Source organism: Simochromis diagramma, unplaced genomic scaffold (assembly GCF_900408965.1).
Source record: "Simochromis diagramma unplaced genomic scaffold, fSimDia1.1 OVJJ01000247.1, whole genome shotgun sequence".
In the NCBI taxonomy this organism is placed as follows: domain Eukaryota; kingdom Metazoa; phylum Chordata; class Actinopteri; order Cichliformes; family Cichlidae; genus Simochromis; species Simochromis diagramma.
Window position 1 is genome coordinate 1344596 of NW_024386949.1, and position 26228 is coordinate 1370823.

The 26228-nt window shown below is 40.4% G+C and overlaps 1 pseudogene; it reads left to right on the forward strand.

Annotated features, from left to right (window-relative positions):
* Nucleotides 1-26228, forward strand: part of LOC120737651 — a 92675-nt pseudogene that overhangs the window by 21469 nt on the left and 44978 nt on the right.

The following is a 26228-nucleotide window of genomic DNA, read 5'->3' on the forward strand; positions in this document are numbered from 1 at the left end:
AATAGGGCATGATACCCTTTTAAAAACAGAGTACTGTCTTAGTGTTATCGACACAATGGCTCTCAGCCTGCTGCTGAGTCCAAAAATATTTTGCTGAGGTTGTTAAAAGGCTAATGAAGGAAATCACTGGATGAGACAGTGCATGAGATGGGTGCTGTCGGAGAAAAGTGGGCATGCCAAAAAGTTTATTACAGTACTTGATCAAACTTTACCACCTGAAAATGACTGAAAGAGAAGCTTTTGGAAGAACCTTTTAATGTCTGGAGAGGGAGGTGGAGCGCAGACGGTGTTTGCACAGAGGGATCCAGACGAAAGGAAAGGGATCTGGTTAAAATAAAGGGATGTCAAAGAAGAAGGTGTGACGGCGCTCTGCAGAAACACTGAGTCATTCCCAGCTTCAGCTTCGCCTTGCAGGAGGTGAATGTAGCAACAGCTCAAAGTTCACTCTGTAAATGCTCCTGTGATATGTTCCAGATGTGCTGTAAGAAGTTAGCCACAGGGGTAATGCAATACAACGCAGCACCATGAGCATGTTAATGAGTTGTAATGCATTTGGAGAGCAGAATAAGGGTGCATGCTTACAATTCAGCACTCCAGTAGCTTGGGAAAGAGGTGAGAAGGAATTCGGGGCTGTGTGAAAAATTCCCATTCCATGTCTGGATCTTATTTATTTTAAGTGGTAATCTGCCACATCCTCATTTGTGTTAAATTTGGCAGCGCTGGAAGAACTAAATGGTCACTGTTCTCAACAGTTTTCTTTGCACTTACAGTAACAGAGATTACTTATCTGCGAGGGTGATACCGTGACACGTTTATTTGTTTTGCTTTAGCTGGTTTCTCAACTGAATGGAAATTATTTCTAATCAGTGAAATCGCATTTTTGTTTTCCCAGTTAGGCCTGTTAGAAATTTTGCTAGCTGCCCCGTTTCCATAGACTGTACAGAAAAAAATGCAAGTGCATGTTGTTATTGCACATAAATAATAGACATATGGGACTAGCATAGGCCAAGCTATCCATTTTAGCTGCTGCCTGTGCTGACCCTTTTATTAAAGTGGCCACGCCCAGACTTTAATCTTTAACTAAATCCGAATGGATGAGCTATAACAGCAGCTCACCCCCCATACGAGTGTTATAAAGGGAGAAATTAGCTACTTTGTACTAAACCTTTCTTTGTACCGAGCTGTAAACATGTTATTTTGTTGAAGTTGGGGATTTTAACAGAGGCACACATGAGAATTGTCTTAGAGCCTCTAGTGGCCACTGGAGTAACTGCAGTTTTTGACACCTCTGCATAATCGTTATTTTTCAGTTGCCCATTTCTCATCATTTAAAATATAGTGTTATTGTTACTGCTGTTAGGTTAAGACCACACGTTAGGTCTCAACTTTGTTTAGTTTTAAAGCCAAAAGGTGGAAAAACAAAGAAGAGGATGCCACACCGCACTGCCACAAAGGGCCATAGGTCGGACTCAAACCCTACTGCACTCCGACCGTGTGGCATATGGTCACCTGCTCACCCAGCGAGCTGAACTGGCACTCACAGTCTCACCGCTTAGTCATTTTCTTTTGCAGTTAAGACTGTAGCGTCCTCGCCATATAGATTTTGTCAGGTGGTTATATATGTAAGATGAATATCTGTAAAGACTTTTCAAATGAATTCATAAACTTTCAATAATCATAGTCTCCAAACATATTTAGAAACTTGAGAAAGTGCATCCAAAAAAGAGATGCAGACCAATTTAATCTTAACCTTCAGCTTCTTTCATCTTGTAACTTTTGCAATCAAATCAAACCGTAATTATAAAAGTGACAGACCTGGCTCCTTGGGGCACACTCCCTTAATTTTCTGAGGGGGAAATTGCACAAGTATTAGCTTACACTGAATTTTGTTAAATTATGAGTTCTTTGTGCTATAGAGTGGACAAAAAAGTCGCACATTTCTTATGAAACTGTTTAATTCTTGAAGCTCCTGCGACTTTATTATCCACCTCTTCACCTTCCTCTGCTCTTCTTCTACTTGCTTATTAACCTTCACATGCACTTCCTGTTCTATACATGACGTTCAGTAAGTGCATCCATTAATTGCTTAAAATGTTAATTTAAACATCTGCTCTTGGGCCTCCAGATGGAATGCCAAGCATTTTTGCCCTTGAGCAAGGCATTTGCCACGGACAGCTGCATTTGGAGGGCATGAATAGCCGGTGTGGTTAATGAGTGATGTGAGGGGATGGAGAGGAGGCTGCAGGGCTGAAGACTGAGAGACTCTCCTTAACTAGAGTGTGAAGAGACAGACCCACTTCATTAAACGGGCTGTCTGTGCAAACACTCACTGCCTGCAGGACTGGCTGCAGTGACTGAGGGAGTGAGTATAGCCATCTGCATGCAGCCACACACACACCAGACACACACAGTTTCTGTGCGCCTCGCTCTCCCTGTTATTTTATGAGCCTTTCTAGGGGAGGACAAGGGAGGGAGAGGTGGAGGAGCTGGGTGGAAGTTTGATGCTATGAATAAAAATGCCATCACCTACACATCACCGTCGGCACTAAGACTTTACAAGTGAGCACTTAAGTCCATTTCTCACCGGGCATGTAAAGTCGTCTGTGAACGCATGCAGAGTAAGACCAGAGACAAAAGGAAAATAAGTCAGAAAAGGAGAAAGAGCAGATTTTGTACACCCAAGGCGAACGTATCCCTGTTTAAACACAGAAAACCTCATCTGTCCCCTGAGCTGTCTGAGAGCTACTGTAAATTTCACAACATTAAAATTAAAAGCTTTTTTTTTTTTTATAAAATGCTGCTGTCTTTTCATAATCATGTTTTTAGAGGTTTTTGCTGCCGTAATAGGCGTATTAGTTAAATAACTTGGGGCCTGTTAATTCACTGAGCTTAGAGAGTCTGCGTCTGGGCAGCTTTGGGCTTTGACTGTGTTTCTACTTTGCCTGCTGGTGTAAAATTCTGAATTTTGTGGCATTTCTTTGGCAACTGATCCTGTATGATTTCTTTACAAATATGTTATTGTTAGCTGGATGAAAGTACAAAGCCATTGTCCTTAAATGTTTGCAGATTTAAAGGTGTCCTGGGAGAGCCTGGTCTAAAGTGAGCCTTTATTTTACCTTGTTATGCTGTGTCTCCAGTCTGTCTGTATTTCCACTTTTAACCATCTAATAAAGGCAAGAAAAGCTGTTCAATAAATCCAGTTTACACTGTTAGAAAATAAAATATCCAAACGGTATTTTTTTTATAATTTACTAAATGACTTTTGCTCACCTGTTCAAGACCTTACCTATAATCACCGCTATGATTTGTAAGATTAGATCTAGAAACATCCTCACATCTGTGCACACTGATGCACAGGAGCTTTGTTTTTCCCTCACCGTAAAGACAAAGAGACCAAAAAACTTTAAATCAAGATGTCTGCATCAGATACAGGAGAGAAAACAAAGCCCTGCTGTCAGACTCACGGGGAGACTCTTTGAAAACTACTACCTAACAAGCTCTCTGCCTGCACGCTAATGCTGTTAGCCATCAGGAAAATCATCAGTCAGCAGTCTGAGTCAAGCTAACCGTCTAGACGAGCTCCAGTCAAAACCCACCGATTAAGTTTCTGTGCGAAAGCCATAGGTGTGTTTATCGTTTCTGGTTCAAACGCATTAAACCGGTCATGGTTATCTGGGGAAGCTTGTTTTTGTTTTAAATATGCATCACTGTGGGGAAGAACTCTGATTTATGTGAGTCTTATCTACGAGCTTCTGACCAACAAGCTGCTAAAGGAATATTTTCATATTCGTTCCAGCATCCTCAAGAAAACTTGTCTGATAGGTCAGAGGTCAAACTTTGCTTCAAAACAGAAACCCTAGAGCTCTTATGGATTTTCTGTCTTACTCAAGGACTGCACAGCCAATCACGTCCCACTTCTGCCGCTCTTTTATTTTACACATATCAGCTCCGATTCTTCTTATTCCAAATTGCCTCCATTGCTGCTTTGAAAGGATGAGGCTTTGTACATCATATATTTCTGCTGTGCGAAATATTTGTAAAGCACTAATCAAAACAGCTACTAACGCTTTCAGACACTGTAGAAATAATAAGAGATACATGTCAAAACAAGGACACGAAGAGCAGAGTATAAAAAGGCCAACAAGTGAATAGTGAGTAATGATTTTTTTTTCTTTCCCATCCTACATGTTCTGAGTGCCGATGCTGGAGGCAGTCTGAGCAGTATAGCTGATTTCCAGTGGGTTTTCCCGTCATAACAGCCAGACAGGAAATTTAACAGTGTTTCCCACACACTTAGATTGTGTTTGTGGCGTTTAGGATGAGGCCGACCTCTGTGTGCAGCATCCACACGCTCTTAAATTATTATTAAATCCCTTCTTTAAACAGGTTGTTTCCTTGAGTTCAGGATCTATTCCTAGAGAGAGAAACAAACTGACTTATAGATAATACAGATGCGATATAAACCTGATATAAACCATATAAACCTGTGAAATGAATAGTTAATTCCAAACTTTGCAGAAGAGCTTCATAATGTTTCTTTTTTTCTGATGTAAAGGAGGCCCGTCAAACCTTTGCAAACAAGAAATCCAGTGCACACAACATCACACAGCTTCCAGGTGCACAGAGATGCATGCATAATGATGATATTACAACTATAATAAAGTGCTGACAAAATGTGTAGATTAAACAACAATTTTACAAGTAATAAAAAAGAAAAAAAAATTAAATAATACCATAAAATCTCCTCTGTCTCAGCCTGAGGCATTTCAGCAAACACTGGAGCTGGACCTCGACCCTAAAGCACTCACTTTTTGGATTACCTGCTTTCTTAGGCAGTGAATTAATAATCACGGCGTAACTGTTTTCTAGCAAGCAAGGACAAAATGTTTTATTCAACAACGACTAAATCCAGTATTTTTGTGCACTATAGCTTACTCTAATCTGATCTGAAAGCAATCGATTTGATATGAATAGAAAATGTTTCATTTTCAAACCCTGTTTTGACGATGGGCTCGTCACATTTGGTGTATGTGGTCTTGAATCTGTTCAACCAGCTTGCATCTGAGCAGACAACCTGTGCAGCTTCTTCAGGCCCAGTTATTTATTTTAGCTCCTGCATAGCACAAAGAGATGATTATCATCACATACACACACTTACAAGTGTATTCATATAGCCAGACATCCACTTTTTACTCATTTCGACCCTTAAAAGCGTAGTTAAGGTGCTGAATAACATGAGTTGATGTGCAGAGTATTTCACAACATGGCCTTGGATAAACAAAAACACACGTATTACTGATTACACACTCACACACAGACTTGAGATGTTGTAAAGCGGACGATGGGTGGACAGAAGGGTGTCGGCTGGTAAAGGATGAGTCTGCAGCGGTGGTGGGAGGTCCACGCTGAGGGCAGAGACTGATGAAGTCTCTCGGTGTGCACGGTGGGATCCCTGCAGCCTCCCGGTGCTTCATCCTGCCATGTGTTCATATTCCTGTTATCTCCGCCTCTCTCTTTCTCTCTGTGGTGTCCCTCTGACTCCCAGACGGAGAAGCCTCATGTCCGATCTCATAGATTCTGTTCACGCTACAGTTTCCTGCATCTGATTCTCTTTTCATTTACCCACACATACTTGAGACAGAGCTGATGTTTTCTTATCATCGTGAAAAGAAACAACATGCGCAGTCTTTCGTTTTTTTACTCTAGATGAAGTCCAGTGACTATATGGATCGCAACGTGGGGTTAGATTTAAGCAAAGATCATTTTTATATGAATGTGCAGACGTTCTAGAGTCACACAAGTCTGATCCATACGCCGTTTTTGAGGTTGAGTTGTTTAATATCATACTGCCTTGTGAGCTACCTGTTGTTGCACAGCCCATCCAGATACCGGCTCTAAATCTAGGCAAACAGTTACATTCCTCATTAATTACAATGCTGCATCAGAGCACATTATCCAGCTGAGACCGTTTAATCCTACAACAGTATTAGCTATAAGGACAAAAACCCCAAACATTTCAAACAAAGCCAGCCAGCTGAGGTGGTATTTGGGGAAACGCCTCGATTCAGTCGAAATCCAGAAGCTCAACAAAACATGTTTGAGAACGACAAATATGCTCTTCCTTTGTTGTGGTTTCACAGTATGGGCGTGTCCCCTCAGCTCCTCGAGCAGTCGGAATCAAAGTATTTATGAAAATGCATTCAAGAATAGATAAATCTGTCTCAGCAACACAAGGCAGGACCTGTTCTTGCCTTGTGGGAGTTTTTACTTCTGTTCCTTTTTACAACAGGAATGCATTGAGTTACTATTGTGTGCCGAACAGCAAGGAGGGGAAATGAAGACAAATTCACTTCCCCTCCTCATTAAACATTTGCAGTAAGCTGGCAGTCCCACCTATAATCAGTAAAATGCCTCAAATCACTAATAAGCAAATCAACAGGAACATAAAAATCATCCTCGGTCTCAACAATTCAAAGTCAAAGTCGCGCACAGCTGCTGTTGTTGTTTTGCAGGATCATAAATCTGAACGTGCATCTCCTCTGATTCCCCCACAGGTACGACTATGTGGAAGTTTACAATGGCGGCGATGAGTCTTCGCCCATGTTGGGAAAGTTTTGCGGGAAAATCGCGCCATCCCCGATCATCTCCACCGGCGGCCAGCTCCTCATCAAGTTTGTCTCCGACTACGAGACCCACGGGGCGGGATTCTCTGTTCGCTATGAGGTCTTCAAGACAGGTGTGTAGTTTCAAACAGAACTGCTGTGATGTCCTTGCTTTATCTGCTCAGCAGCAGTAAAAGCATGAGCTGAATGGCTCTGCTGTTTTACATAAATCCATAAATGAATGTGCTGAATACGCCTGGTGAAAAATGGCCCCTTTAAATTCAAATGTAGTTTTAGATATCCAGGTGATTGTTCTGTTGCTCTTGGATCAGTTTTATATATCACCTTGTCATACATAATGGGAAAAAGTCTGAATTGAACACCATTTTAGCCATTTAACATATTATTAGGGCGGAAAAATGCAGGAGCAGATGACAAATTGAACAAAATCGCTATACCTGCCCTCTGTGACTGAAAGGCAAATACAGCCTATATTTTATGGTAGTTATGGTAGCCACTTATCGCAGTAATTTTGCAAACTTGGTCGAATTTTAAGCTCCATTGAAGCAATCATATTATCTGAGATTGCATATAAAAAAGACTGCAATCATGTGACCTGTGTTTTTGCTAAAACCATCTTGACTACGAATTTATGCTTTTGGTAGATGAATGTAGCAAGTGAGGGACACAGTGACTTTTCAGTAACAATGTAGCCATGCCCTGTGGCATACCCTGCGTCTCCTCTGTTTTACTCTAAGTTAGTGTTGTCAGCGTTAATCTCGTTAAAATGACGTTAACGCCATAACGGCATTAACGCGGCAAATCTCCATTAGCGAGTTAGCACGGATCGCCCCGTAGGTGGGGCTGCACGGCGTCAACGTATTAGCGGGGTTAGCTTGTTAACGCATTAGCGCCGTCCAGCCCCACACACACGGTAATCCGCGCAAACTTGCAAATGGAGATTTACCGCATTGATTCGGTTATGGTGTTAACGTCATTTTAACAAGATAAACACTGATGGCACTATACTCTAAATTTAACTATAATTTAGCAAATGAACATCAGATTGTATTTAATAGGATGTAAAACTAGCAACTCAGACCCTTAAACCCATTAGGAGAATATTTTTTTAACATTGTAAATTAAGTAATGCACTCAGGTTTTTTGTGTATCCACATTAGTAGCCATTAGTTACCCCCTGGTGGCCTTTAGTAGGAATGCAGATTCGAGTAAGTTTTGCACTGGCTCCACTTTTCAGACCCAGAGGTTATTTTTATATAATCTATGGATTACTGAAAGGAAGTAAAACAGGAAGAAGTTGGTCAAGTAACCATAGCAACCACAAGTAACACAAAAAAGCTTCCCGGTTAAAGAAACATACTTGGAAGAGAAAATAAAAGTAAGCCATTATGAGCCCAACCTTGACCTAAACTTAAAACTGGACAGGAAAGCACAGTGAGTGGAGTGACCTTTAAATGAAGTGATTTACCAAAAACTCTGGAAAAAACGCTTTTTTTTAATAGTGGTGTCAACATGTTTGTGACACTTGCTTTGTAAAGTTGATGAATTATAAAATCAGGAAAGTCTATCCTTACTGTGATGATTGTGTAGATGCTTCATGTGTATTATTTTTGCAGTGAGTAAATAACAATTTGTATGTTAATGTAATCATGACAGTAACAGAGATAAGAAATGACCTGAAAATAATCAAAAGTATGGAAGTGCATCTATTATTAACACCAATAAGCATTAAAAGGCGTGCAACTTCACTAACCTGCTGCAGCGTCAACAGTCAATAAAACCTGGAATTCACTCCCCGCAAGAGGCTTTCTCTAAAATTAGGGTTTAACAATATTTTTGGGTTTGTCTGCCTGATGGTAGCTGAACCTCTGGTACAGTGACCTCTATAGCTGCAGGCCAAACAAACTCAAAGACCCAGAATTCATTGGAGGAACACCAAGTCCCAGATGGACAGGATGCTAGCAGGATAGACCTACATAAACACTCCCTCTCAAGGAAGGAACCTTGCTCCCATGTCCTACATTTGTATCTGGTCTTTCCTCCAGGGTCCATTTGAGTAGCCGCCAAAATGACAAGTCTCCTGTGACCACTTCAATTTTCACCAGTGGGGACTGGAGATAAATCAGATAAAAAGGGAACATGTGTGAGATTCCCCTTCGTTTTTTGTTTGTACCCAAGAGAGCAATAACCATTCAGAAAATAACGGCATCCAGAAATAACAATCCCCAGGTGGATTTAAGTTAGCAAGTGCTCCATTGTACTGTGAAAAATGGATAGGCAAGTGCTCTTTTGTTCTTTAACGAGGTGCACGGCAGTACTATGAGGGGAGGTTAGAGGCCCAGCTCCAACTGAAGCTCCTCCAGGCTCTTCACTTGTCTCTTCTCTAAACTACAAAGTATGGCCCGACTCCTGACTCTGAAACTTTAAAAATATGCTCGTATCAACTTTAATTTCAGGGTACAAAGTGTAGCCGTGACTGATGAATGACAGGATGTCATTAGAGAGTCGGTGTAATAAATCTTTAAAAGTGGGTCAGCAAAGTATTAGCATGGAAGGAACACTGGTCCTGAGCATTTTTCTTTAAGGATCTTTTTAAAGATCCACAAAAAATTTGTGCTTTGATCTTAAATAAAGTGAAGATTGGGATTCGCAGGCTCTTATGAGCCGACTGCTTGAAGAACAGATACAACTTCTTATAATTTTATCTGAGATGGATGGTGGTAATGTTTTGGTTAAAAACAGGCTAGTTTTTAACACAGTAGCCGTGCGATGTCACCTATTTCTGCCTTTTGGCCGTTGCCCTCTTTTTTTTTTTTTGTGAGACCAGGCATCGTGACTGAAAACAGCTTCTTGCTCATTTATTTTACACTAAAAGGCAATTTTCTTGTATTCATTCAATTAAATTTAATAACAGCCTATTTATATAGGCTGTTATTATATATCACAACAACAGTCACCTCAAGGCACGTTATATTGCATGGTAAAGACCCTGCAATAATACAGCTGCATAATAATACAGTTGGCGACAGTGGGAAGGAAAACCTCTGGCAGAACCAGGAGCAAGGGAGGAAGAATATTAAATAAGACTTAAAACTAATGAGAGAGGCTATAAACTCATTAGGTCATAATTAGGTCTTATTATGAGGCCATAAATCAAGTGAGAAGTCGAAACCGTCTCATAGGCTTCTTTTTTTGTTCCTTACTGACCCTTAGAATGAACGCTGGGTTTAACTAAACTTCGTGACTAATAACCCCAAACATATATGCAATTTAATTAAACAGACCCTTTAAAAATGGTTTGAAAAGTCTTGCACTTTGCACTGGAAACAGCTGCAGAGACGTTTCACCACAAGGTCTATTTAGTATTTCTTCTGCGGGTGATTGATCTTAATCATCACCGCTCTTCATCGCTAGGTTTTCGTGGAACTGTGCCAAGAGTTTAATTTAGACAAATCATAAATCACTACCAGAAAACTGTTTGCCATCGTTAAAGAACGTGATCAGAATCTTCTCAGCAGCTACTAAACGCACCTTGCAGTGAGTATCTGAAAGATCGTTTTTCAAAGTAAAATTGCTCCGATTTTTCTCATATTACTGTTACGTGTCGATTAAAAAAATGAGGGTTTAACTGTGTGATGTATGAAGCGAATGAAGCGTAGTTGTCAGATCTGTGAGTGTTGCCATGCTGCTGTTGTCCCACCTTTTAACTGTCAGTGAAACTGTTGTTGTTGTTGAACGCGTCCAGCTGCCGTGTCTCGTCTGCAAGCTACTGTTCAGCACCAAGACGAATGCTTCAGAACAAGCTGTTTCAATGTGCTCACACCCATTTTTATGTTATTGCACAGCCTGCACATGCACGTGTTAGCATCTTATATTGCTTTTTTTGCTTCTGCGTGTGTGAAAATCAGTCTTTGTTGGTAACGCGGTGCATTCATTTGGTTTCCTTTGTGCGTATGAAACAGACAGGTGTGTGGGACCCCAGGCTCATTTAGCTAATGGGCTGTTTGTCCTTGGAGGCAACAGGGGTGACCTGCAGATGAGATGGATGCTCTGGCATAGAAGAGGGCCTGTGAAACTAGGGCACAATACGCGTGTGGGTGGGAGCATGTGTTTGTGTGTGTGTGGGTGTGCTGGCCTCAATATGGGTCCTCTACCTCCTAACAAGTTAAAAACAGCACTTGTACTCACTCAGGTAATCCCCCTGCCATGTCGCTGCCTGGCTCCTCACCACATTTAAAATCCATTACAGTCAGAGCAGCATATTGTGACTCACTGCTAAATGGAGCCACTGCTCTGAGCAATGCTCTTCTTTGTCTTCAATGCACGATTATCTCTCTCTGTTTTTGTCCTTTGAGCGCAGATCTTTTCAGATTTGTGCACCCTAAAGTATCAGAGGGACTAGATTAGGCAAAGGTTTTGGATATTATATGTAATGTAAGATTTTTTTTCTCTCGCTGTTGTTATGTGCACTTTTTTTATCCTCACACAATAAAATATGTGAGGATAAAAAAGGAAAAGTGACGGAGATGACGAGGTCTCTTTGGAAAGCACTGCTCCTGTTGCATTTGAATTACTCCCTGTTATAAACGTTGACCAGTAGCCAGTATTAAGTGTTCTGTGTTAAAACCTTTCAACCCAAGGTTCATTTTGAGAAAGTGGATGGGGTTTGAATGAGAGAAAATTTGAGAACAAGCTGCTGTGGTCAAAAAAATATTTTTAATGCACTCTGAGCAGCTGACACACAAAGTTCAGGTCGTTTGCACCACATGTTCTTCCTCAGATGCCTCGGGATGTTGCAGTCTCATCCTGGGGGAAGAATTCATGGTGCACAACCTCATGACTGATTGAAAAAGCGACACTCATGACCTTATGTGCCACCTTCAGACTGCAGGTTCTCTCTCAAGCCATCTCTCAGCACCGGTGGTGATCCTGAAAGTTGCTTCAGTTTGACGCTGAAGTTGTTGTTTGCCGTCCTTGTTGGAATCACATGTTTTAGGGGATTTTCATTATGTGTTTTAGTTGCAGGAAGGTTGGAAATGGTGCAGAATTATTGACTATTTTAAATCAGCTGTGCTACTCGTATCCATGAGCTTTTTTCAGGCTTTTTTCTACAAGAGTGAAGACTAACAAGATTAACTAACAAGCTAACGAGCTGTTTGGTTCCATTTGTAGTCCAAAGCCTTAACCATACCTTCAAAAACTTCAATTCTATCATGTTAATCTCAGTTTCTCTTTTATATTTAAGCAGTATTTGCATTTGAATTAAGAAAAGCATATGAAGTCTGTAAAAACAGGGGAGCATTAGCTGTTTGTCTGAACACCATGAATGGCATGTTTTTCTTTTCTTGCAAAAAAGTCCTTGTGGGTGTTCTCCGAATGACTGATTTTATCTGGATAAAAGGCAGCAGTGATGCAGTGTTGCTATATCATCATAAAAACATTCGTGTGCAATCTGCAATGTGGGAATTTCACACAGGAAACTGAGGTTCCCTTTTTTTAACCGACATCAGCGTTATTTTCTTGCACCCATGACCACCGGAGCTACTCAACATTATTAAATGTGACTTTTTTTTAAGCCAAGCAAATTAAATGAAAATAAAACACTGGGTTTTAGTATTTTCCCTTTATATGAGAGACTTTTTGCTAGATTTGACATATGTCTCCACTTACCTTTGCCTAATTCTGTGTATCAGTCTGTGGCTTCGTCCCTCATCTCCAGCCCTCTTTCCCCCCTGTCATTAGTACAAGAAAATCCCTAAACACTGCCACAAAAAGCACCAACCCTCATTCAGATGACATGTTCTGTTTGGCTTTAAAGATGGCACTAATGAGTGCTGGGCTGTAAAGCTCGGTCGCATCCGTCTTTTGTAACCATAACCATAACTCCACCCTCTGCAGACCGCACAGTGCATTTCATTTAGAAATGATAGCCAAGTGAGGCCTCTTCAGTGTCCTGGAACTATATTTGTCCCAACTCTCCTGTTTCACTACAGCTTTTTCAAACCAGAAACACATGTTTGTCTTTGTGGTTTGGTAGACAAGAGGGGGGCCGATTTCTTTCCTCTCTCTCTTTCTGATGTGACCTCAAGCCGCAGCTGATTGAAGGGTCATTGATTGAAAAGAAGATGAAAGTAAGAAGAAGATGGATGGACAGAGGATGGATAAATGGGAAATGAGAGCACCATGTTGTTAAAGGAAAGAATGCACTCGTGTCAGTAACGTAGCACAGTAACACATATGCTTTTCACCAAAACATTGTTAAATATGGAAATATACACATACTGAAGGGTGCAAGGGTTTTTGTCTTTTTTTGGTCTATTTGATTGTTTGTTTAAGCTGGGCTTTTTCTCATTTTCAAGACATAATAGTCCAAGTTACAACATCCAGAACTGAAAAATACAAAAAAAAACAACCATTGAAGTACCAAAACCTGTAGTTCCTCAAGTGGCCACTTGAGGCTGCTTCCATGTCTGTGCAAGTAGACAACCATATATATATATATATATTGGGGGGGGGGGGGGGGTTTTTTTGGTCTCCCTAGCCTATTTCTGCCTTCACAATAAAAGCACGGTGGGTGGAAAAATTAGAGGCATGCCCATTTTAACTGACAGCACCATCTACAGGGCCTCGCACCCACTGAAATGATCTGACACATAATTTGATTCACTCTGTAATGCAGCCCATCCAAAAGGTTTGTGCTCTACTGTTTAATTAGTCCTTTACTAATGTACCCATACAGTTTAACAATGGCGCTTGCTAATCAAGCTCGCTAACCTCAGCTGATAACTTCACCCTTCACCCAAAAAAAAACCAAATTGATGATGTCATAGTCATAGGGACTTTGCCCATCTTTTATATACAGTCTATGGTTAAGTCATATTTATTCAAACGGGTACAGCTTTCGAATTTGTTTGGTTGTAAATTTGATTTTTTAACATAAGGAAATCTTAAACTCAAAGAGCACAACAATGCACAGAGGCAGAGGAGGAGAGGTGAAAAGAGGCTTGTAAACAAAAGGGCTGGTGGTAATGGGGAAGTACAGGACTATAAATACTCTGAGAACTCACTGACTAATAAAACAGAAGTGAAATAAGTCAGGTTGTGGAAAACCATCTTAAAGGCAGGAAATACAACAAAGGCATGCAGTAACAGAACAAAACACACTAACATAGGTGAACATAGGGAAGCGGTGAGAAGAAAAGATGGGGCGGCAGGGAAAAGTAAAAGAAAAGCAACACAAAAACACCAGAAAAATAATCACAGGCATTGCAAACCATGGCAATTAAAAATAACCCACATTGATTGATGAACAAACAAGTTGCATTATTCATTTTTATCTTCATTAAATCAGATTAATTTCTGTCCTTGATCGACATACCGCAGCACAGATTTCTCAACCTAGATTTGAGAAACCCATCTGCACATTTCACACAGACACACACATAACTCATGCGCACACACACACACAGTCCAAAGTGTGCCAGCTGAGCAGGAGTGAAGCCTCCCTCATCCCTCGCCGCCCATCTTTCCTCATCATTTATCATGTCGGCCTTTTAATGACACCACCTGTGTCAACAGCGAGGGGACCGCTTCAGTGTGTGCGTGCCTCTCCTTGCGTTTCTATCAGTGTGTGGATTCGCGTTTGCAGGCATGCTCAGATAACATGCAGGTCACATCTGGACTGGCAACACGAGAAGCCCCCCGCGCCGCAACACACTCACGCTAAAACACACGCACACTTTGTTCCTGCCTCCGAGCAACGCTTGACCCGCGTCCACGCCTCGTGTCCTCCTGTCTCGCTCGGAGATCAGTCACTGTCTCGTAACCTCGCTCATGTCACTTTGCAACAAGCAAGGTGTGAACCTCCCCGCCGCGTTGACCGATGCAAGCCGACGCAGAGATTTTACATGAGCAGTGTAAACATTGCGGATGTGACTGTGGAGAAAACAGCTTGTGTACAAAAGATGGCACTGACATAACAGCTGCCAAGCTGGCCCGCTGGTCTGTTTGGATGAGCCTTTTGTCACGTGTTATTACTTTGAACTGGGTCGTCTGTGTTAAAAAAAGGTTTGTCTAGATAATGTGAAGATCTAACAGCGCATGTGATGTTTTCATGCAACTGTTGTGGGTCAGACTCTGAGGCTTCATTGTCCAGTGGACAAGAATCATACTTTCTAAAAACATCTTCCAGGAATTTAATTTGTAGTCAAAGCTTTGCTCAAACCAAATGTTTCTATTTTCCCTTTAGCTCGTAGCATTTTTCATCCTTCTAGACTATTTTGGTCGGGGTTAGCCAGTTTTTTTTCTCACTTTAGATACAGTAACTGCAAAGACAGCTAAGTTAACTAAGAATAAATATAAGGACTTTAACTATTAATTAAAGCTTATTACCAGGAACTTATTGTAAAGCGTTGCTCTTTCTTAAAACCTCTTTGTCTAAATGTCAATACTCAATATATTTATGTACTGTATGTGATTTGTGCTTGAAAATATCCACAAATGCTGTTTGCAAAACTTAAAATTAATGCATGCACTAAAAGCTTTACACATAAAACAGAAGGTAAGCAAATATGTTTAAGAAATAGAATCATAGGCTCATTATGACTTCCTCGAAAAACCCCTAAAGTAAATTTAACATCTGTGTCCTGACCGTGCAAGTTTCATTATGTTATTAGTTGTGATTGCAAGATTAGTATTGTGTTGTCTGTTAGTGTGTCTCTGGGTGCATTGCTGTTTGTTTGCCATGATCAGTCTCACATGGTCTGGGATCTTAAATAAATTCCAGTCAAACAACCCCACCCCAGTCACAACTCAGACTCAGTGGGCTCCGACAAGGGAGGGGACCAATCACGACGCAGCAAATTGGATGGAAATTGCATGAATTTTGTCAACAAACCAAGGGGTTTGTTTTTTTTCTCTCATTAAGAAACAGTGTGTGTGTGAGTGGGGGGCTTTTTCTGTATAAAACAGGTATTTCAGATTCTCCTTATTTTTGAAAATCATTTCCGGTCTTAGAACTTATTACTTCCTTTTTAAGATGTTAAAGCTGCAAAAGTGTTTGGACCTGCCAAAGTTTCAGACACAGGAAAAGGTCAAAATCAAATATATTCAGTTGATTTCCAACAAGTCTATCCTTTTTTTTGCCACCGTAACAACTGAAAAGGTCAGAAATCCAAACTGCTGAGGATTTCGTAAACCGTGCCAACACAAACAGACCAAAAAACCACCTCAAAAGGCCCTCTGTTGAAGCTCGCGTGGAGGGATTTTGAAGCAGATGGAAAAACATTCTGACATTTTGCTTCTCATTCTGTAAATGTTTAATTTTTTCTTTCTACGTTGCAAAAACATGAATTTTATTGTAAGAAATAAACTACAAAACCAACGTAAGGGCGGACACATCATGACCCCTTACTGCCTTACTGCCCCTTAACTCCACAGAGTTTACGCCGTCGTTTAGCTGAGAATTGGTCACCTCTTGACATTTTAAAGCCTCATCTGTATCTTCTCACCTCGCAGGTCCTGAATGTTCCAGAAACTTCACGGCTCCCAGTGGAGTCATCAAGACACCGGGCTTCCCTGAGAAGTATCCCAACAACCTGGAATGTACCTTTATGATCTTTGCCCCCAAGATGACAGAGATCGTGGTGGAGTTTGATAGCTTCGACATGGAGCCTGACACCACGCCGCCACCGGGCGCCCTCTGCCGATACGACTGGCTGGAGATCTGGGACGGCTTCCCTGCAGGTGAGCGGAGGGCTGGGGTGCAACGGGCAAATGTTAGTTGAAACCTTAGAGGTTAAAACATGACTGAAAAGGAATTTAAAACTGAACTAGTGCAGACATGAAGAGAAGAGAGAGGATGATGCTTACAGCTTCAAAATAGTAATCATAAAAGAGCATTTTCTTAACTAGTCAGAAATTGTAAATGCATATATATAAAAAATGATTACCTGATAAATAATTTCTAAAGGGCATAAAGGATTTTTAATGTTTTATGAATTTCCAAGCACTCTTTTTACCCATTCATACACTTAACTTAAATGCCAGAAAATGGTCTTGTTTATGAATTAAAGCATGCAAAATAATCTGGAAAAGATTTTTTAAAATTTACTGATTAATGTGAAAAGATGAAAGTAAAAAAAAAAAAGCAGGGCTGTTTCTCCACAGATGTGAAGCAAAGTTACAAAAAAAGGGGCGCAAATGTAGATGGAGGAGAGGAAATTGGGAGGAAAAGGGATGGAGAAGTGAAGGAAGAATATAGAGAGTTGTGAAGCAGAGGAGAGGAGGATGAAAAAGGTTTGAGACAGCTTCCCCCTGTGGATGCTGACAGAAAACAGACAGAAAACAGGCAGAGACATGTGGACGTGAAGGGGAGGAGGACCGTGGAAAACAAGTATGGATGCCTTCCCTGCTGGTGAGATGAGTCGGGATTGAGTGACAGAGGTGAAAAATAGGTGGATAATTGCAAAAGCGAGATGCGGGATGAGCAGGGGGAGCAAGAACAGCAGACAGGGATACATACAGGATATGCAGAGTGCACGTGTGTGTGTGTTTTTCTTGATTGGCTCATTTAAAAACATATTTTTTAGGCTACAGGATGAAAACCCCGTTGGCCTTAACATTTAATTTCCAGTTTGTGTAGAAACACTCATTTTCACCTAGCAAAAGTCTGCAGTAGATTTTCTCATCACTTCAAAACAAAACAAGTTTCACTCACCCACGAAAAATCTTCAACGTCACTGAGAAGTCGCTGCGTGTTAAGCCTGAGCTTAAATATGTTTAAAATTAAACCCCTCATACTCGTTGTTTTGCTGTTGCAGTTTGGTGAATCACTCTCTGTGACCTCATGCTCCCCAGCAACAAAACACATGTTGCAATGCTTCAGTACACTACAAATTATCTTCATATGAAGTACGTGTCCGAGCTTGTTCTCCTGCTTTGCACATCCCAAGTCCGGTCAGGATGATGATTATGCATTAAAGGAATAGTTTGATGAATAAAATTATTAAATAAGATCAATCTGGAGTGGCAGATAGCACCCCTGATTGAAAAAAATCTATCTATGAGTGTCATTAAACCTCAAAGGGAGGTGTATCCAGGTGTCATGGACATGCAGAAATATGAGGAACATGCAGAAGGTGACGCTTATTTGCATCTTTTGCACTGAAAGTGAATGATGCAGAGACTCCCACACATTGTTCCTTTCACATTTGTAAAATCAGCTCAGGCACAACCTGGACAGCATTTCTCAGCTTCTATTGTTGTCTAATTAGCCGTGCAGCGTGCATATAATCGTGAGAGCTACATACCTTGGACAGGCCTGTGCCGGCTGCCAGGATGCCCACAATACTTGCTGCTGTGCCCAAAGCTTTGCCTGATTATTGCCAAGGAGGAGACTGGCACGAGGACGTGAGGGACACAAAGACTGGCACAGGTATACAGGCAGTGACATGCACTTTTAAGCGGTGCCAGTATACATAACATGCCAGGGCTTTTCCTGTCAAATGATCTGTGCGTATATTTGTGTGTTCAGGTGTGTCTGTTTGCATGAATGCATGCGGATGTGTGTGTGTGTGAGAGACTATCTGTGGGTGATGTTAAAGCCGAGCAGACGACAAAGCGTCTCTGCAGCAGGGTTGAGACCGGCATGTAGCTCTACATCCCAACAAACGTTCATGCGCACATCAAAGATTCTCATTAGCCACGTTTTTTTTGGTCTTTGAGGGCTGTAAATCGATTCTTCAAAAAGAAGCTCTTTCTTCTGACTGGACTTAATTAGAAAAACATTCAATGGTCTTTTGTTTGTTTTTTTGTTTTCCTATTTTATTCTTCAGAAAAGATTCTTTACAAGAGATTTTTCACATATTATCTCACCAGAACAATGCAACCATTACCAAGTAAATATCTCGATCAAAGCTTCTCATCTTTTTGATGAAAAATTCCTACTTTCTTAGTTTTACCAAAGCTTTAAACACATTTCATGGCTTTCATTAGTTCCTGGGGTTTGTCCGATTGTTTTAGAAAGGCTACAAGATGTGCCTCTTTGAAAACCTATAAAAACTATGATGCAGTTTATCCATTTTATGATTCTAATGCACTGCCTGCAGTTAGAGCTTACAGGAGAATTTGATTTATACGAGCCACATCCACCCATTCATGCAGCACTTTTTCTCTGTCAGAGACATGTGATGTGTGGTGCAGGGAATAGAAACTTCAATACGTGGGCCCAGAGATCAGTCTACCAGCCTTATGATTAGTAGACCACCAGCTGTACCTCCTGAGCCAGCTGTCAGAGCTTTACATGTGCATATTTATGTTAGATTGTTTCTTTAATTTCTTGTATTAGTTGACAAATTCTTGAGAAGATTGGTGGCTGAATACCAAAACACACAATTTGAGAACTAACATCTGTACATACTCATACTTCAGATTTTCTGTGATGGTTTAATGCGTTCATTATTTTATAAACTTATTATTTTGGGTTACTTCAGTTTGTCGGAGAGCACAGATCATATAAAAAACTTAGAGAAACTTTGAAATAAATATTATAAAGTTGTACAAAGCCCTATTTATTTTGGTGGCTTGGATTCTCAAACTTTACAAACTGATAGCTTAATGTCAAGAGTGCTGAAATGTAATTTTCTTCCTCACTTTTCCTCGGCGTTTGCTTCAGATATAACCATTTCCTTAGATGTATATGGAGCCATATCGCCTGCAGGAGTTTCTGCTTCCAGGGGGCTGATTGCATCAACTGACAGCCTTGCAGCAAAACCATTTTCACAACACCTCCGATAAGGCTGAAGCAGTTTTAAAATGTAATCCGTCAAAGATTGTCGACTACCTGCTTTAAACTGTAACTGATAAACATAAACCATCAGAGTAGCTCAGCTCAGCATTCCTGCTGTGACCACCTCGTGTTTCTGTTTAGCTGGTTTGCCTTTAAAAGCTGAAGGAAATTGTTAGAGAAGTATAATTTTTGTAACATATAAAACTGAATCTTGCTCCGCGGGTCTCTGAGAGATCGCTGGCGCAGTATCTCCTCAAAGCAGCAGGCGAGACTCACATTGTTTCTCACAGATAAGAAGAGGATGAAACAGGGGACCACCTGTGGATGTGGAACTCAAAGTCTTCAGACATGAGACAGTCTGTGACTGTGTGCTGCGCATAAAAACACATGATGTTACAGCGGGCGTTCCTGTGATGCTCTCATATTTTATCTTTAACTGTGAGCGTCTCCTTTACTGAAAGAGGAATCCCCGAGTATGCTGGTTCTGCCTGTTGCCCAAGTAAAAACAATAGTTTTCAATGGTTTTCAGGAGCTTTAACCCCCTCAGGTCTGAATTGTTGTCACTTAAGACCCCAAACCCACCTTAACTGTAACTAGTCAATCAGAATATATCATATTTATTATTATTAAATTCTTCTTCTAAGTCTTTGTAGGCAGGGAATAAAGAAAATGGTCATTCTAACTGGAAACCCCCCCAAAAAAGAGGAAAGTATTCACATTTTTTCCCTAAAATTAAAAATGTATAATATATTTATTTTCTGGTGACCAACTATGATAACACAAACCTAACAAAATTACACCACTTTGCATTATTAGCATTATTATTATTATTTAAAACTCACACTGTTGACTGTATCTGCATTTTTTTTCATTATTTGCCTGACTGAGCGTGGTGATTAGCTACAGCACTTTTAAAGTGACAGTTTACTTTAAATATACTTATTTTTCATTGTTTATCCATCTAGATTCTGGTGTTACCTGATATTGCTTTTTATAATTTAATTCTTTATACTGAAGTACACCCACCAACCAGGTAAATAGAAGGACTGGAGACTCAGTCCAGTGACATTGTAAAAGCATATAAACATGAATGGTGCTAAACATAATTCCTTCAGTAGTTCCCTAATAGTTTGTGTTTCTCAAACAAGCTCAAACATGTGTTTTGTACAGAGCACAGAGTTTGCATTTCTGTTATTACTTGTATGCATAAATCAGGGAACAGCAAACCAGCTGAACATATTTTTAAAAAGTTAAATTTTTATGCAAGCAAGGAATTTATTCAGCAAATTGAAGACAAAGTTTCTAATTATAAATAAATGTAAATTGGGAGGTTCAATAGATGGTTGTTTGCTGTATATGTTTCCTCATAATTAGTGTTGGTAATTACACTGTACTTTGTAGGAAATTTGTACAAAGAAGCTTAAACAAATCGTTTACATTTCATGTTGTAAAATGGATGTTTATTTTTGCGGCGTGAATGTTTTAAAGTCGGCTTTTATTTATTTATTTGCTTTTTAACATGGAAAAAGAAACGGGTAACTCTTCCTCAATCTGTTCTTGGACCCTTCAAAATAGATTTTTTAATATATCTGCCATATTTTGCTCCTCCCACAAAACTACAGCTAAAAGAAAGTTTTTGCATGGATTGTTTTAATTTGATGTCATGCGATAGGAGTTTAAAACTTAATCAAGGTGTGATATCAGAATAAAATACCTTGCACTCACTTGATACAAAGGTTATTCATTGCTGCGCCTGATATGATCCTGTATACGCACTTTGCTTGGAGTGTTAGGGTAGGGAGTGTCAAAACAATACGTGGTGGGAATGAGTGTTTCTGCTGCCTGCCATCTCACCTTTATTTCTGCCCCTAAGGTGTCACATCACTCCTGAGAGGTGGGAGATTGTTGCTGACAGGAGATCAGCTCCAAACTTTGTTTGTTCAGAGCAGACTCGAGTTTTTCCAAATCTAAATCAGAACTTTTCAATCTTGGGTTCCATGCAAGATTTAACAAGTACATTTAATTGATGTCACGTAATATTTCCCACGATAACAAGGGAAGTATAGGACAGAAAAAACACTCTCTGGTCGGGTGATGAGTGATGAAGCTGACATCTCCTTTTCTTTCTCCCTCCCTGTTGCCCATACTCTTCCCCCTTCTCCTCCCAGTGGGCCCTCACATTGGCAGATACTGTGGCCAGACGTCCCCGGGCCGAGTGATCTCCTACACGGGCATCCTGTCCATGACCATCACCACTGACAACGCCATCGCCAGAGAGGGATTCTCTGCCAACTACACCATCCGCGAGAGGACCCTCCCCTCAGGACACGAAGACGAGGGTGAGCAGCTGGATAGTGATTAGTGAAAGGAGTGCGCGATGCGGAGGGCAGAGCTGTCATCTGGTTCACTTCTTTGATATTTCTGGTCTCATAGAGAATGAAAACAGAGTAAATATGAGCCAGTCTGTAGTTCCAACTCAACCTAGTTGTCCTTGAGCACGAGGCAGTAGCTCCTCCAGCTCTACAGAAGCCGGACTCTATCCGCTGTCTGACCTCTGGCCTCTGTGTTCCAGTCAATAAAAGCCCCAAAAGACATTGCATTATAAAATAACTATTAATGCAGTTGAATAATTAAGTTAATGGTTGATGATCAATATTTGCTATAGTCAGCTGTTGCATTTTACAGCTTAAAGTCCATTTGTTGTGGTTGAAGTCTAACAAATGGACCAAAAATACTGCTTCCCAACCTTTGGGCTTATTTTATGATAAAGCAATTTATTCTCCTGACAGCTCATTCAAATAGTGTTCCCATCTAAGACCCGTTTATTTGAATACATGATAGCCTCCTGAAACTCGGCAGTATTTAACAAGAGTGGTGCATAGATGTGGGTAAGATTATATATTACATGCTGTGTAGCTTAGATATATTTTCTTTCCTTTTAATCATCCTACAACGCCTGGGATTTACGCACGACTTCGTAGGGTGTGGTTGGAGAATGCTGCAGAATTGTCGATAGCTGTTTTCTGAGTGACTGAAAGGACAAATTTGAGTCTTTAGAAGAAATACAACCAATCTTGCATATTGTTTTTGTAAGTGATAACTTACCAGAGAGGTGTTTTCTGAGAGATAAAACCGATAGTTCTATGAGTTATTTGCAACAGCTGTGCTTAAACGACTCAACTTTAAATGAACCGTTACCATCAGACACGTGAGTGTAATCTTATCACATGGTTGCTTTTAAATTAATTTCTTTTAGCTTTTATCTCCAATTCACTTGATCAATTTCCCCCATGAGGATACTATCATGAGGCAAAAGTTCCTCATGCTTGGTTACTGTCTTTTTCGTGTTTGTTCATGTCCACGTGTTCGGGACAGAAGCCGTTTGTCTGCATCGGTTGACTGTATGACCTTGCTGGAATGCCTTTAGAGGTTTAAGTTATGCTGGCCTGTATGCTAACTGCACTCTGGTAACCCTGACCCCGGTCACCCCTCTGTAGGAATGTGTGTGTGTGTTCAAAGGTGAGTTTCCTTAAGGTCCCTCAGTGGCGCTTTAGGAGAAACCAATGTAAAATACTCAGTTTGCTCTTCCAAATCGATCTTTAAGTGTTTTTTAGGGTAAGATTACCGGCAGCTGCACACAGAGGCCGGTGTTATGTTTTTTTTAATATAAAATCTAAATAACTGGTTATGTCAAGACAGGAAATATAAACAGACTTGGAAATGGTCAGACACAAATAGTTTTTGGCCAAAATCACAAGCCAGTTATTAGATATTTTGGAACTTTTGAGAAAATGAAATTATCGATACAGAGAAAAGCTTTTTGTTAATAAGTCAGAGCAATGTCCGTGTCTACACGTAAATGTTAAATATTTGAATTTTTAAGAGAAAAAGCACAAAGTCTCTCGGTTTATTGTTCCAAATTTTGAGGATAGTCTTGTTTTAAACCCCTTTAACTCCAAAAGTGATATCATGATGAACAGATCACACTCACTCTAAGGGAAATATTTCTGTAACCAAACATGTAAATCTCGAATTTCACCAGAGGGTCAAAGTTGTTATCACCATTTTTTTTTTATTTTTTCACTCCTCCTGTTTGTTTTTGCTGTGGGCAGAAGATGTGGGTGTTTTCAGCTTGTATCTGATGTTGATGGTGAGCATTCGAGACAGTGCGATAATGCACTGATGTGCATGTATCAGATATGTCAATTGGTATTTAAACAGTAACGATAAGTCGCTTTACTAGTCGAATTTTCTTTTTTAGGATGTCTGACAACAGCCCTGGGTTTAGAAAAAGGCTCACGTACAAATATACACATACACATGGGAAATTACTTTACCTGCAGACCATCGGCTAGGCTCAGCAGATTGAATCAAAGCTTCTCACCGAACCAAATCACATTGTCTTTTCTGCAGTTTTATACAACCAGGGTTAGCTACTCCTGCAGCATGGGGTAATTCAGCAGTTGCCAAAGGGTGCGTGGACACATTTTAGGGTAGCTCAACTGCTCTGACACTAAGAAAGATTTGTACTAAATAAACCTTGTGATACAGGCGAGAACACCAGCTGAGAAACAGTTGTTGATTTTTTTAAATTAATTCTATTTCACCCCTATTTAACCAGGAAGCAACTGGAGATCAAAATCTCTTTTTCAATGGAGATCTACCCAAGACAGCGCACTGTTACGAGGTTAAGAGTATTAAATCAAATGTAACATGAGCAGGCGTGGGATAAAAGTAAAGCAAATCAGGGAAAGCAAGTAACATGACAGAATTAGCAATTCTTTAGAGCTTTACAGTCTCACTGGAGACAAAAACATCCAGCTTTAGTGTGCACTGGAGGTTATTCATGAACAAGGTGCAAAATAAAGTCCTGGCTACCTATTATTAAAAAGGAGACATCCAGAGGAGCGAAGGCTGTGGAATAATCACCACTACAGCTACTGTTAGTTGACTCTGTGGACTCTTAAAACAAGCAGACAATTAGGATTATTATGATTTTTTAAATTAAACTATCAGTTAAATTTATGGTGTCTTTTTAAAAGGCTGTAATGCCAAAGGAGTTTAGCCAGTCTGGCTTTGTAAATAAAAATATGTCAGCGTTAATGAAGATCAGGAAATCAGACTAGTCTGGATAATGAAGTGTCGGAGAAGCAGCAGGCATGTAAATAATGTCAGAGAGATAATGAAATAGCTGAAATGTGAATAAACTGTCAGCTAAAATGCACACATTTGAAACAACTGTCAGATTAGAAGCTACAGCTTTAAATGTTTTATGTTGTTTTTATGCAGATTTTCACACCAGTGCTGCGCTTCAGTTTCGTAAAACAATCCACAGAGAAGTTTTCTCCAAGCAAAATGCTTACAGTCTTAGAGGAAGCAAATGCTGACGTCCTGCAGTGAATTTATGGGTTTCTCTCACTCTGTCCCTGCCATCAGCAGTGGCCTCCAGCAGAGCTTTTGATCAGTTGAAGCATTGGTGGGGGCTTCAGTTTGCATCCTTTCTTTTTAGATAGTGGGGTACAGGGACAGGCTGGATGTTTGTCCCTCGTATACCTGCTGCGGCGGGGACGCAGGGGCTGTCTCATGAATAAAAATAAGTTTGATGAGACGGGAGCTGAGCTGAGATGGAAAGCAGAAAAATCGAGAGAACTGGAGAGCTGTTGGGGATAAGCTTGTGTTTCAGCTGTATGAGCGTGCTTTCTTATGGTCTAGTTGTAGTTTCAGAGCATTTTCTGGCAAGAGGATTCTTCTGGGGAAAGCTGAATTGGAGGATTTGGGCCTGAAAATTGTCAATTTAAAAAAAATAAATAAAAGATGATGAGCACAATATCCAGCTTTCTGCAGGCTTTAGGAGATGTCGCAAGCAAACTTTCTCCCTGGTTTATTTGTGGGACTTGGAATGATGTAGTGTGTTTGTGTCAGTCTGGCAGACCTTGTGTCTCCAGACAGCCCTCCCACACACACAGTCACACACACAAACACACATTTCTTTACGGCCACCCTCCCTCTTCCTTCCCCACACTCTCCTGCTGTTACAGAGTGGACACTCATGCCTAACAGATACAGATGTGCAGCTTGACATTGTCCAAGCTGCTGTTTTTGGTCCGTTTCGTAAGACCAGCGGATTGCAGAGCTCTCTAAACCCACCGAGGAGTGGATCATCCTTCTGATAAAGATTAAAACTGAAAGTCACAGAGTGTTAAAGCTGAACCAAACACAACAATAGCTGCAATATCTGCCTGCTTGGGTTTGTATGCATTTATATCCGTTTGTAGCTGAGCACATATGCATAATAGCACCTCAACAAACATTTTATTATTGGAATTATTGTCAATTTACTTAACAAAACATGTATAATATTTTCTCTAACAAACATCAGAAAGCCAGAATTATTTTACTTTAACAATCATAGGTCACAAAGAAAAGCAGCAAATTATTTTAGAAGCTGAGAATAGCAAATATACTTGAAGAGAACATTTCCCATGTCTGCAATCACTCACTGCTCACTATAATGGACTATTTAGTTTCCTTTGAGTGCTTCTGAATGTATAATGAGTATGCTACACTTGACTATAAGCATCCCACAATATGTCTCTAAAGGCAGAGTACAAAAAAGTGATTCCTAGACAAGCGTCGTATATCATCGTGCACAAATAGCAGGGAAAGCAGTGAATCACAACAAAACTACCGCATTTATTAATTAACAAAAAATCTGTTGGTATGAGGTGAATTTAAATTTTGTGTTAGTAAGTACGAATTTATTCATCGGAAAACGCCCAAGTCTTCCCAACGACCTCACTATATGGTTATAAAGGGGT